Consider the following 12,628-nt stretch of genomic DNA (forward strand, 5'->3'; position numbering starts at 1 on the left):
GGAAAACTGAAAACTGTGTGAGAAGGTCCATGCAGAAGCATACCACATGGCACCCTGGAACTGTCACTTCACAAAAGCCACCAAGTGTTAAATAACTCAGACACAGAAGTCATCCACATGCAGAGCAGGGGTGACCAACAGTTTCACGGAGGTCACAAGTCCTTTAATAGTGATGAGGAAAAGGATACTTAACACTGAACCCTATGGAATGCCATCCTCCTCAGCAATGGAGTGTCCTCATCCCAGGACTTCCTTCTTCTCTTTCATAAGTAGAGGAGGACACACGCTAGATGCCAGAGAGGTAAGGGGGGAGAGAGGCTTCTGCTAGTTCTATAAAGAGAGACCAGGCAACCTTGGGGATGCTAGAGCTGACGGTTCCATGGCCAATGTGTACCAGCAGACTCTTGGACTGAGAGGAGGCCCTAATGGCAGCAGACACCAGAGAAGAGGCACTTCTCTGGTGGATGAAAGGAGCAACAGTTGGAGGGGAGGAAGATGTAAGTTCAGGGGAGAGGGAGAGAAGAGTGAGGCATCACTGGGATAAGGTGGGGGAAAGGATGTAACAGAGTCAATAGTAGATTTTTGTAGACACAAGGCAAAGCTGATCGTATACCCCAATATATTCTTTCCTTCTTACAATCCAGCGACAGTTGTGACAATTAATACACGTGGTCAGTAGAACAAAGGCACACCTGGGCATCCTCATTCATTGCATACAGGATTAATACATGTGTACAAATCATAAACACCAAAAACATTTTAGCAGTGGCAGGACATACATCACAGTGCACAGTGATGAGCCATAACCTTGACCTTGTCTTGGGGGTATCCCCTTCAAAGACCAGAATAAAGTGGTCATTATCAGTGTGGTTGTCCTTAGTGCCTTTCTGAATATGATGAACAAAATGAATGCCTTGCCACTCCAGACTGGCCCACGCTTCACCAGTTTGGAAGATGAGGTCTCTATGAAAAAGACACCCTGAAGCATATTCAAAGGCTAGTGAGGAGTAATGGTTTGCCAAACTTGTCTTTGATAGTTTCTACCAAAATAATGGGTTCATGGTGGGAAGGTGTCCTTGTCAGTCTTGATGCAGACCAGGTAATGGGGAAAGGATTTGACCCCAAGCAAGCGAGTCTGACCCTCCTCCCATGAGGGGATAGTTGTAAGTTGAAAAGGGGTATCATGAAAAGTCGATCCTGACTAAAGGTCAGCCAAAGACGGCCAGTTTTTTAAGTCTGATACGTTTGATACAAAGTGTAGACCCTAATAGCACCAAAACCAATCAGGGGCTCTCCCCTTGTGCACTACTCAGCCACACCAAGGGCCAATGTCATAGGGGCTGTTGCTGGGAGTTCCAATGCTTCAGAATGACAAGCCACTACTCCTAGGCATACACAGGGAGGTAGCAGCTCGTGTATCAGAACTGTCATCCCTGTTTTCAGAGGACTCCATCAAAAGAGTACATAACACCCCAAGCACACGAAATGACTACTGTGTAACTGTACAGCACAAAAAGGACAATGGCTTCCGGTAAAAAATGGAAGAGGTGGTAAGCCCACATGCCAAAGACTTCATGTATGGTGTTGTTCCACAGCTTGCTCACACCATGGAGACAAAATTTAGAGTAGTTCAATCCCCAAAGAGGGACCAAAATTTCCAAAAAGGGAATTGTAAAGCAAGAGGAATAATACTGTAAGGGGTATCAACAAAAAAAAGATAGCCAGGCCAATGTAAGCAAGGGAAAGGATTGAGGACAGGGATGGATGAGCACGGGAAAGTTAATGCAATTTTGAAAAGTAGAAAGGATCCAATTACTAGCAGCCTCATGTGCACAAAATAATTGTGACCCCCTTCCACTGGGGAATGGGGATGGAGCAGATATAGAAACATGATTCTGTGATGTTAAAGATAAACGAATCTTCATATGTGAGTATTACTGGACTTGCTCCAAGTATCCACTGGCCAACATGCAAACATGTAGTACTGAGGCCAGACTGGCCATCGTGACAGCTCTATTTCTCATGCAGTGAAGTAGACCACACTACCCAGTGCTGTTGGCACTGTTGCAGTCGCATGTTGTATTGCCATGCTAGGTGACACGACAACTCACCATAGTGCACACAACTACACACTGCTTACTCTAGAGCCCTGCAAATTAATATTAAACCGACTGAGCATATACAAATTAAGAGATGACTCACAATTCAATAATGTGCATATCAGAGAATCAGTTTCATACCTAGCGTGAAATGAAATGACAGTATGGCATTTCTGGCCGGGATTTCTTATGCAGGAGAAATCGGCTGCATACTGCAAGTCTACATCAGTTGATACTGCTTATTTTTGCATCTAAAGAAATGGTAAAATGGTGATAAGCACAACACAACACCCAACCTCTGAGAGGATAAATTCTCAAATTGGCCAGGAATTGCACCTGGAGCCCCTGCATAGCTGTTGGTCTCTCTATCCGACAGCCACAGTGATGGACAGAGCTGGCCTCCAACACACTCATTTACTGACAGTCCTGTAAGGCATTGTGTATCGGAAGAGGAAAGCAACATTGGGCATATGAATATAGGGATGACTCACAAGGCATTTCAGTATTGTGCTTACACACAATCAGTTGCATATATGGTGTGCTGTTTGGATGCTCTTGCTGCCATGGTATGCCAAAAGCTTATCCCTCACACCCAATGACAGGTCCTGTAAGCAAATAAGCAAATAAGTAAACACTAAATCAGAATGCAGGCATTGTGTATTGAAACAGGAAAGTAACATTGAGCATATTTGAATTTATAGACGTCTCACAAGGCATTTCAGTATAGTGCATATTACATAATTAATCTCATACCTGGTGTGCTGTGTGGAATCTCCAGCTACCTTTTTTAAACCAAAAGCTTACCCTTCACGCCCAGTGACAGGCCTTTTAAGTAAACAGACAGGAAGACAAGATGTCCAGCGAGTGAGATCACAGGTGTTTTCTTCGTCCACTAAAAGAACTTATTTGAGAGGAAATAGTGTCAAATTTAAATTTCCTTTGTTTTGTATATTTGCTGTAGTGTCCATTCTTGTCACAAAACTGAATATTTGCGTCCCCATAGAGATTATTCTTGAAAAAAAAAACTTTGTGTAATCTGAATTCATGATAATTGTGACATAATGCGAAATTTTGCGTTCCAAAATACAAAAAATTCTATTCAAATTTTCTTGATAGCGGAAAATTCGTTTAAGAAAGGCAGGTACTAGTTTCATCAGTGCCTATTGTCACAATAAAAGTATAATTAAAAGTTTTCCAAATTGTATTTAACTAACACATTTCATATTGTTCACTAGTTAGAGGTCATCTAGGCATAAATTTAAAACCTGACCAAACACTACAGTAAATTCTCTAAAAGCAAAGTAATTACTAATTCACTCTCCTGTCATTGTATCTCTAAATCAGTACAAAAACAACAACAATGGCATGTAAGACTTCCATGTCATTGTTGCATACATATAGCCAATCTCGTGTTCTGGACAAATTTAAAACTTAATAATTCTTTTGAAACTGATCATGAGTGGGAAATGTGGAACCTGTTATAGCATTGTGAGTAGAGGGATTTGTTGCTAACCTTGTAGGAAATATTTTCACTGGGAGAGGGAGAGGTGGGGGGAGAATCTTGGGAGAACAGAAGAGGCTCTCTCCTGGAACTGCAGAGTATGCAGTAGGAACATTTTGGTTGGGGTACAGGAAAGGAAAATCTGTGCCCTTGGGGCACAGTTGAAGGAAGCAAGGAAGGAACTGATAAGGATCAAGAGAGATAGGGAGGTTGTGGACTGGCAGCTTGTAGGAGGGTAGGAAGAAAGAGAACATGATCTGATGTTTTTGGGGTTGAAGATAAAACTGTGTGTCTACCACTGCCAGAGCCTCTGGTAGAACACGGAGCAAGAAATGTGCAGCACACTTCAACTGAGGCCAAGAAGCTTAGAAATATACAAAATGTTAGGAAGAAGAAAGTGCTGCTGCTAGGTATTAGGCATGGGTGAGTTGTAGGCCCCGAGTTACAGGAATGTTTAGGGGCAACATACCAGGCCACCAGTATGTTCCAGCCAAATGCAGGGCTAAGTCATGTGATAGAGGACTTAAGGTCTTTACAAAAGAAGACCATGTAGTGATAGTGGGTGGGGCAGGAAACAGTTTGCACAGGGATAGGGCACATGACATAGGTGGTGACCTGGGCAAGATAGCTTCCCTGACTTGTGGCACCAACGTACACTTTGTTGAGCTGTTCCGGTGTCACGATTGGCCACACCTTGATGGAGATGTGAGGCGAATCAATTTGGGGTTAGGGATTGCTCTGAGGGAAGCCAACTTTGCTCACGTGCCCGTCGGGACTATCGACAGATGGGGTTTCACTGGGTGTGGCCTATACCTAAACAGGACTGGCAAAGGAAGATTGGTACAGCTGATTTGTGAAAGTATAGGGGGTGGATCTCGGGCCACACATGGTTAAATACCTGTTGTCATCAGTATGAGAAGTAGGTCTTTTTTAGGATAAATCCAGACAACAGGTTCCCCTGCCTAAAGAGTGTCTCCAGCAGTTTGAATTAACAGGGCTTGATATCACCAAGATATTAATAATTTTGTGTTTGTATGGATCTCCCAGAGATAGTGTGGACACTGTTTTTCAATAAATTAACAAAATTTCTATATAAAGTCTCAAGCACAAAGCTCAGCACAATTCTGTATAGGGACATTAAAATCAATATGAATATCATAAATGAATCCAGCAGCACCTTCAAAGTTTTGGCCTCTCCCTATTGGTCAATAGTGCAACAAGGGTTGCTACAATGACTTCATCAGTAATTGACCATGTTGCCACAAATATGGACAGGGAAAAATGTGATGTAGCTGTAAATGATCTCGGATTATCAGACCATCTCTGTCAAACAACAACAGTAATATGAGACATGAAATCATCCCATAAACTACAAGCCTACAAATGACATCCATTGGAAATGAAAATAAAGGATTTTTCAAAGGAACTAGCAAAAAAAAAAAAAACGCTGGGATGAAGTGTATAGGGAAACCAATGTGAATAAGAATCCACATTATTTAAATTGAACTTTGAAAAGGCATTTCCAAAAGTATGCATGTCTGTATCAACGTCACACAAAAGTAGATGGATAACAGCAGGTACTAAGAAGTCCTCCCAAACAATTAAATACCTCACTTCCATGGAAAAAGAGTCACAATGATCCATAGGAAGGTGCTGATAGCTGCTAAAAAGTCGTTTAATGACACAGTATTATATAATGCAGGGAATAAAAGCAAAGCAGTCTGGGATGTTATAAAAACGGGAACAGGGAGAGGCAAAGAAAGACAGACAGAACAACATACTGATAAGGTTATAAATAAGCCACAACACTTATCAAACTATGTAAATGAGCATTTTTCAAGTATGGCAGGGAAGTTACGACAAGAATTCCCCAAAACAAATATAACCCCTGTAAAAAATGTTGCACTAAATACAATGATGTTACTTCAAATCACAGATAATGAAGCCAGTAAAACTGTTGAAAAACTAAAAAGTCAGCAGGCCTATATGAAGTACCAATGTGTGTACTAAAACAATGCACAGAGGTTATACAAGGTCCCTTAACACACATAATAAATGAATCCTGTACACCAGGGACATTTCCACAGCAGTTAAAACAGGCAAGAGTTGTGCCTTTGTTTAAGAAAGGTAATGCAGAAAATTACCAGCTGTCACCATTCTCAAAAATAATAGAAGCAATTATGAAAAACAGATTAATGAATTACCTGAATAAATACAATCTTTTAAGTGAATCACAGTTTTGTTTCTGATGTGGCAAAAATACGGAGTCAGCTGTCGTAGAACGCACAAAAGTTGTACTTGATGCTCTTAATAAAGAAGAGTCTGTCAGAGGGTTCCTTTATGATCTTTCTAAGCCCTTTGATGCAGTCAACCACAGATTCAATTAAATAAATTAGAAGCATTAGGAATAAGAGTGGTTCCTAAGGACTGGTTTTGATCATACCTAGCAGACAAGGTACAAAGAATAGTGATAACACATACTTCAAATAGAGCTTAACATTTAGTAAAACACTTACCCGAACAAATGTAAGCATATTACACACATCCATGCCCGAGGCAGGATTTCAACCTGCGACCGTAGCAGTCGTGCGGTTCTGGACTGAACTGCTCGGCCACCACGGCCGGCGAAAAATACATTAATATGGGGTTTCCGCAAGGTATCATATTAGGACCAATAGTATTCCTGATGTACATCAATGACTTTCCCAGTAGTGTTACTCATGGTGAAAAAATTCTTTTCACTGATGACAGCAATATTATAGTCAGTGAGAAAACAAGAGAACTCCTCTAAGAGAAAGCAAATGAAACTCTCAAGGAAGTCTACAATTGATTGATTTTTATTGTTGTAGAGACCTCAGAGGCATTACAAAACAGAGAAACTTCTGGTACAAATTGATATTGCATAGTAAATTTAGCCAATTACAGACTTACTCATATATAGAAGCATGTAAAAACTGATCACAAAGTGTAGTCATACCATATTCTTTGCTTCCCTTGAAAATTCATCCGTTCCATAAATGTTGAGTTCAAGAAGAAATTCTTTTACTTTTTTTTTTTTATTGGAAGATCTCTGATATGTTGGGGCATGGCATAAAAAAATTTTATGGGCTTGTATAAAGAGCACTTTTGTGTTTTCTTATAGTTACATCAGAAAGAAACTAGGTCTTGCTTGTTTCTTGTGTTATAATTATGCCGCATGTCATACTGTTGATACTTCGGATAGTTTTCCTTGGTATAAATATTGACAGCAGGGTCATAATCTGTAATTTTTTAAAGCTTGGTCTACAGTGAGCTCTGGGTGCCAAGCTACATATCAGTCTTATTGTCTTATTTTGTAGTTTGAAGACATTAGCTGCCTTGCTTTGATGTCCCCACAGTAAATGTGACTGTGGTTTCTTTTGCTTTAAGTACTGGCACATTTAGACAAAGACACAGCTTCCTTGGAGAAAATATTCCTTTGCTAATGCTGCTTCCCACCTTTTTGAATCAATTGAGATTCCTAGGAAATCAACATCATTTGAGCTCTGCTCAAGTTCAGTGTTATTATTCCACAATACATACAGGTCTTGATTTTATTTTTTTGACACAAAGGGAATTAGCTTTACACCAGTTTTCAACTTTGACAGTGCACTGGTCTGCTTAATATTTGACCTTCTGTGCTGTTTCTGCAGTTACACATACTGCAAGATCATCTGCAAATAAGTAACTCCTAGCTGATGGCCCAACTATGTTACATGATAAGTCATATATATAAATAATAAATAGAATTGGGCCAAGTACAGAACATGCCCACAAGTAAGTAATCTGATTCTGTACCATTAAAAACCACCTTCTGCACTCTATTACTTAGATAAAATCTTATCAATTCCCGAGCACTTCGTGTAAAGCCATAGAATTGCACTTTGTTCAATAAGATTTCATGAGACACAGTGTCAAAAGCTTTTCATAAATCACAGAGTTTATTCTGAACCATGAGCTTGCTTTCTAGTTGCTTCACACACTGTGTTAAAAGTGATAAGGCAGATTTAACAGATCCTAACCCTGATCTGAAGCCAAATTGTCTATCACTGAAGATATAGTTTCCTTCAAAGTATTTTACTATTTAATATAGCTTCTATCACTTTAGACAAGACTGGCACAATTGAAACAGGCCTAAAATTATCACATGTTTGGAGGCTGCCTTTTTTGTGTTTTCGAGTGACTTTACTGCCCTGGGGAACTGAGCCTCCAAAATACATGTATTTACTACATGTGTTATCAATTCTGGCAGCTGAACTGAATCACATTTAACATGGCTGAACTTAAACCACAAACGTCATTACTAAAACTGTTCTTCATTTTCCTCAGTATATAGGTAACATCCTGTGCCTTGACCAATTTAAAGCTAAATGTACTTTCAGGTTTTGTGGTATTTCTCAGGCAGTATTTATGGTCAGTGACTATATTGTAAGTGCCAATCACTTTCTTAGTGAAGGATGTATTTAACTGTGCAGCATTCAGATTGCTGCCTTCAGCCTGTGAAGTCATTTTCCTGTTGCATTGACTGTTAATGATATTATTTTCTGATGTTAGTATTATATCTTCATTTTTTCATACACCTAGCTTCCTTTAAGGCCTGTCTTAATCTTTCCTTTTTCACTGTGAGCATGTCTTTAAATACTTGAGAACCTGTACTTCTGTACAGGCATAATATTGATCACACTCCCTCTTGATCTCCAACACCTTTTCACCCTTGACCTTATTTACTCTTAGTGCCTTCTTATTATTTGGTACCTTAATGGGAAACGACATCTTAGCATATACAGAAAGAGTAGATATGAGTTCTTCCACCTTTCTACCTATTGCATGTTCTCGATAAACTTGCAACCAATAACTTTTATCAATATTAGACTTAAACATATTTAGATTATCATAATTGACCACACATACACTCTTTCCTGCCATGTGCACTGAGTCAGTGGCCAGATACCCAGGTCTTAATTACGTCTGACTTCAGATGCACTAACTCATTTGATACAAATATATTGTCAATACATGTACCAGTACCTTTATAATGAAGCCTTGTTATTTCAGTGGTTGTAATATAAAGACCAAACAAATTTAATAAATTATTTGCATATGAGTTACAGATAGTGGACAACTGAAAATTCAAATTGAAATCTCCACAGACTGTCAGTATTGCCTCACGTGTTCCAATATTTCTACGGAATCCAAACTGACATTCCCCAAGGTCGGCTTCAACTAGTTTTTCCATTTGTCTGTAAAGAATTCACATTAGTATTTTGCAGCAGTGACTTATTAAACTGATAGTTTGGTAATTTTCTCATCTGTCAACGCTTGCTCTCTTTGGGATTGGAATTATTATACTCTTCTTGAGGTCTGAGGGTATTTCGCCTGTCTCATACATTTTGCTCACCAGATGGTAGAGTTTTGGCAGGACTGGCTCTCCCAAGGCCGTCAGTAGTTCTAATGGTATGTTGTCTACTCCTGGGGCCTTGGTTCGACTCAGGTCTTTCAGTGCTCTGTCAAACTCTTCACACAGTATCATATCTCCCATTTCATTTTCATCTACATTCTCTTCCATTTCCATAATATTGTTCTCAAGTACATCGCCCTTGTATAGACCCTCTATATACTCCTTCCACCTTTCTGCTTTCCCTTCTTTGCTTAGAACTGGGTTTCCATCTGAGCTCTTGATGTTCATACAAGTGGTTCTCTTTTCTTCAAAGGTCTCTCAAATTTTCCTGTAGGCAGTATCTATCTTACCCCTAGTGAGATCAGCCCTTACAGCCTTACATTTGTCCTCTAGCCATCTTGCATTTCCTGTCAATCACATTTTTGAGACGTTTATATTACTTTTTGCCTGCATTTTTATATTTTTTCCTTTCATCAATTAAATTCAGTATTTCTTCTGTTACCCAACAGTTTCTACTAGCCCTCTTCTTTTTACATATTTGATCTTCTGCTGCCTTTACTATTTCATCCCTCAATGCTACCCATTCTCCTTCTACTGTACTTCCTTCCGCCATTGGTGTCAATTGTTCCCTTATGCTCTCCCTGAAACTCTGTACAACCTCTGGTTCTTTCAGTTTATCCAGATCCCATCTCCTTAAATTCCCACCTTTTTGCAGTTATAATCTACAGGTCCTAACCAATAGATTGTGGACAGAGTCCACATCTGCCCCTGGAAATGTCTTACAATGTTTCCTTTCCTCCCTACCGAATTCCATTCACCCATAACTATTAAATTTTCGTCTCCCTTCACCACCTGAATAATTTCTTTTACCTCATCATACATTTTATCAATTTCTTCATCATGTGCAGAGCTAGTTGGCATATAAACTTGTACTACTGTAGTAGCGTTCACTATGCTGTTTGTAGTAGCTTACCCGCATTCCTATTTTCCTATTCATTATTAAACCTACTCCTGCATTACCCCTATTTGATTTTGTGTTGATAACCCTGTATTCAACTCACCAAAAGTCTTGTTCCTCTTGCCACCGAACTTTACTACTTCTCACTATATCTAACTTTAACCTATCCATTTCTCTTTTTAAATTTTCTTACATACCTGCCCGATTAAGGGATCCGACATTACACGCTGCGATCCATAGAATGCCAGTTTTCTTTCTCCTGATAACGACATCCTCGAGTAGGCCCCTCCTGGAGATTATAATGGGGGACTATTTTACCCAAGAAGACACCATCATTTAACCATACAGTAAAGCTGCATGCCCTCAGGAAAAATTATGGCTGTAGTTTCCCCTTGCTTTCAACCGTTCGCAGTACTAGCACAGCAGGGCCATTTTGATTAGTGTTTCAAGGCCAGATCAGTCACTCATCCAGACTGTTGCTCCTGCAACTACTGAAAAGGCTGCTGCCCCTCTTCAGGAACCACACGTTTGTCGGGCCTCTCAACAGATACCCCTCCGTTGTGGTTGCTCCTACAGTACGGCTATGTGTATCGCTGAGGCACGCAAGCCTCCCCACCAATGGCAAGGTCCATGTTTCTTGGGGTGGGGGGGGTGTACTTTTCATTAATAAACCAAATTATTTGCATTGAGATTGTTGTGTCTTAACGTATTATTATAATACATTATTTTAGCATCATTATTAATGTTAGTGTTATTATTATTTAGTTTCTGTGTAATATTGTTCCTGGTCATATGTAAGTTAGCGCCTGAAGCATCTAATCTAGTCAGGGTAAATAAGCCATAAATAAATAAGTTTGGGAATTTTGTTGCAAAAACTACAACAGTTAACTGATAAAATTTGTCAAAGTGTCTTCACTCTGAATGCTGTCTGATTTTGTTATCTGTATGTCAACTGCTTTGTGTTCATCAGAGTATCTCAGACTACCATGTAGCCTAAAAACCACCATGTGCACCCCGCAAGTACTTACCTAACTGAGTAGCTGCTTCCTTTGTGTAGTGTACCCTGACCTGTCTAGGAGAGTCCTACAATTATCCACCCAATAATGGTGGTCCAGCCAAGACTGTCAGACTCAACAAAGCCTCTGGCCGAGATTGTCCACTCGGCTCCAGACCTTAGGACCCCAGTCAACTCTGGAAACTGTGCTGCAAATCGTGAGCTGTTCTTGCACTCCATATGAGAGGCCAGCAGCCTCCACCAGTCATCTGAATGAACTGAGGATGACTTCGGAACCCTCGCAAAAGGCACTGTCAGAACTGATGCCACTCCTCGGAGATGACTGCACCCTGCAAGCTCAATAGCCACAGGCAAAGATGCCCCATCTCGGATGAGGCTCCCTGACAGACCTACTGAGTGCATATTGGCTATCTTTCTTGCTGTGAACAATATTTCCCTAATGTGTCCAACACTTGTGAACCCCTCCTCCGGTGAGCTCGCTCAGATGCCGTCGGAGGAGTGACACACAGACGAGTGGGCGTGGCTGGACAGCCAGCCTCCACATGCCTAACCTAGCAGTGTAGTTAGTCGTTCAAGAGAAATGACGACTGACTGTGCTACACACTGCCTGAATTTCCACTTTAAAGTTACAAAAATGTGAGACTTCTTGTATTTAAGAGGTGTAAACTCATGGAATTTAAGCCACATCTGGAACCAGTGTGTAACTCAGCTTTATTTGTTTCTTGTGAAGACGAGATTTAAAAAAGATTGTGCTCTGGGTTGATTTATATTTATTTTTGTCGTTATGAAATTTTGAACTTTATTTACAAGCCAGTCAGTGCCCCATTGTGAATTTACGGAAAAGCTGAATAATACACTAATACTGAGCATTGGCTGAAGTTTAGATATATTAGGAACCTGTGCATACTGTCAGTCTTTTAGAGAGTCTTTGTACATATGATGGGCTACAAGCACACTTTTATAACAACAGCTTAATAATCATGTATTGTACTCTTCCATAAAAAAAAAAATGTAAATAACAATCAGTACATTTCAGCCATGACTTGAACCTAAAAAAAAAAAAAAAAAAAATCTATGCGAAGAGGCATCGGACGTCTCAACAGTGATGGTACTGACTGACAACTGTGTCATCCTCAGCTAACCAAATTCACTGGAGGGGAATGGGGTCACCACACCTCTGTCCCGGCCGTTGTCAGTTTTTAGGCAATGGCAATGCTACTTCTCAGTTGAGTAGCTCCTCAGTTGGCCTTACAAGGGCTGCGTGCACCCTTATTGAACCTTGCCCACACAGCACAGTACAGAGAGCTTCACTCACAATGTTTCATCGAGATGTTCATCGGTTAAAATCACACGTGGTTTCTTACAGGGCTCAGAATTTTGCTGCCAAGCTGGATAACAGACATGTCTAATCCCACAACCATAGTTTTTTATTACAGTCCTAACGTATTTGACTAAATTGCTCGCTAACAAATGAATACTTCACTTACCAACATTTACAGGCTTTGTGAAAATTGGCTACATCTTTCAACAGAACTTTGCCCACTTCATCATAGCTTGATGTGAGGAGTAAGAATATCGTGGTCAAAATTTTGTGTTTGCTTCCAATAACAGTATGCTATTAATCACTTAACTTAAACCA

This window comes from Schistocerca gregaria, unplaced genomic scaffold, assembly GCF_023897955.1.
Source record: "Schistocerca gregaria isolate iqSchGreg1 unplaced genomic scaffold, iqSchGreg1.2 ptg000251l, whole genome shotgun sequence".
NCBI classification, from domain to species: Eukaryota; Metazoa; Arthropoda; class Insecta; order Orthoptera; family Acrididae; genus Schistocerca; species Schistocerca gregaria.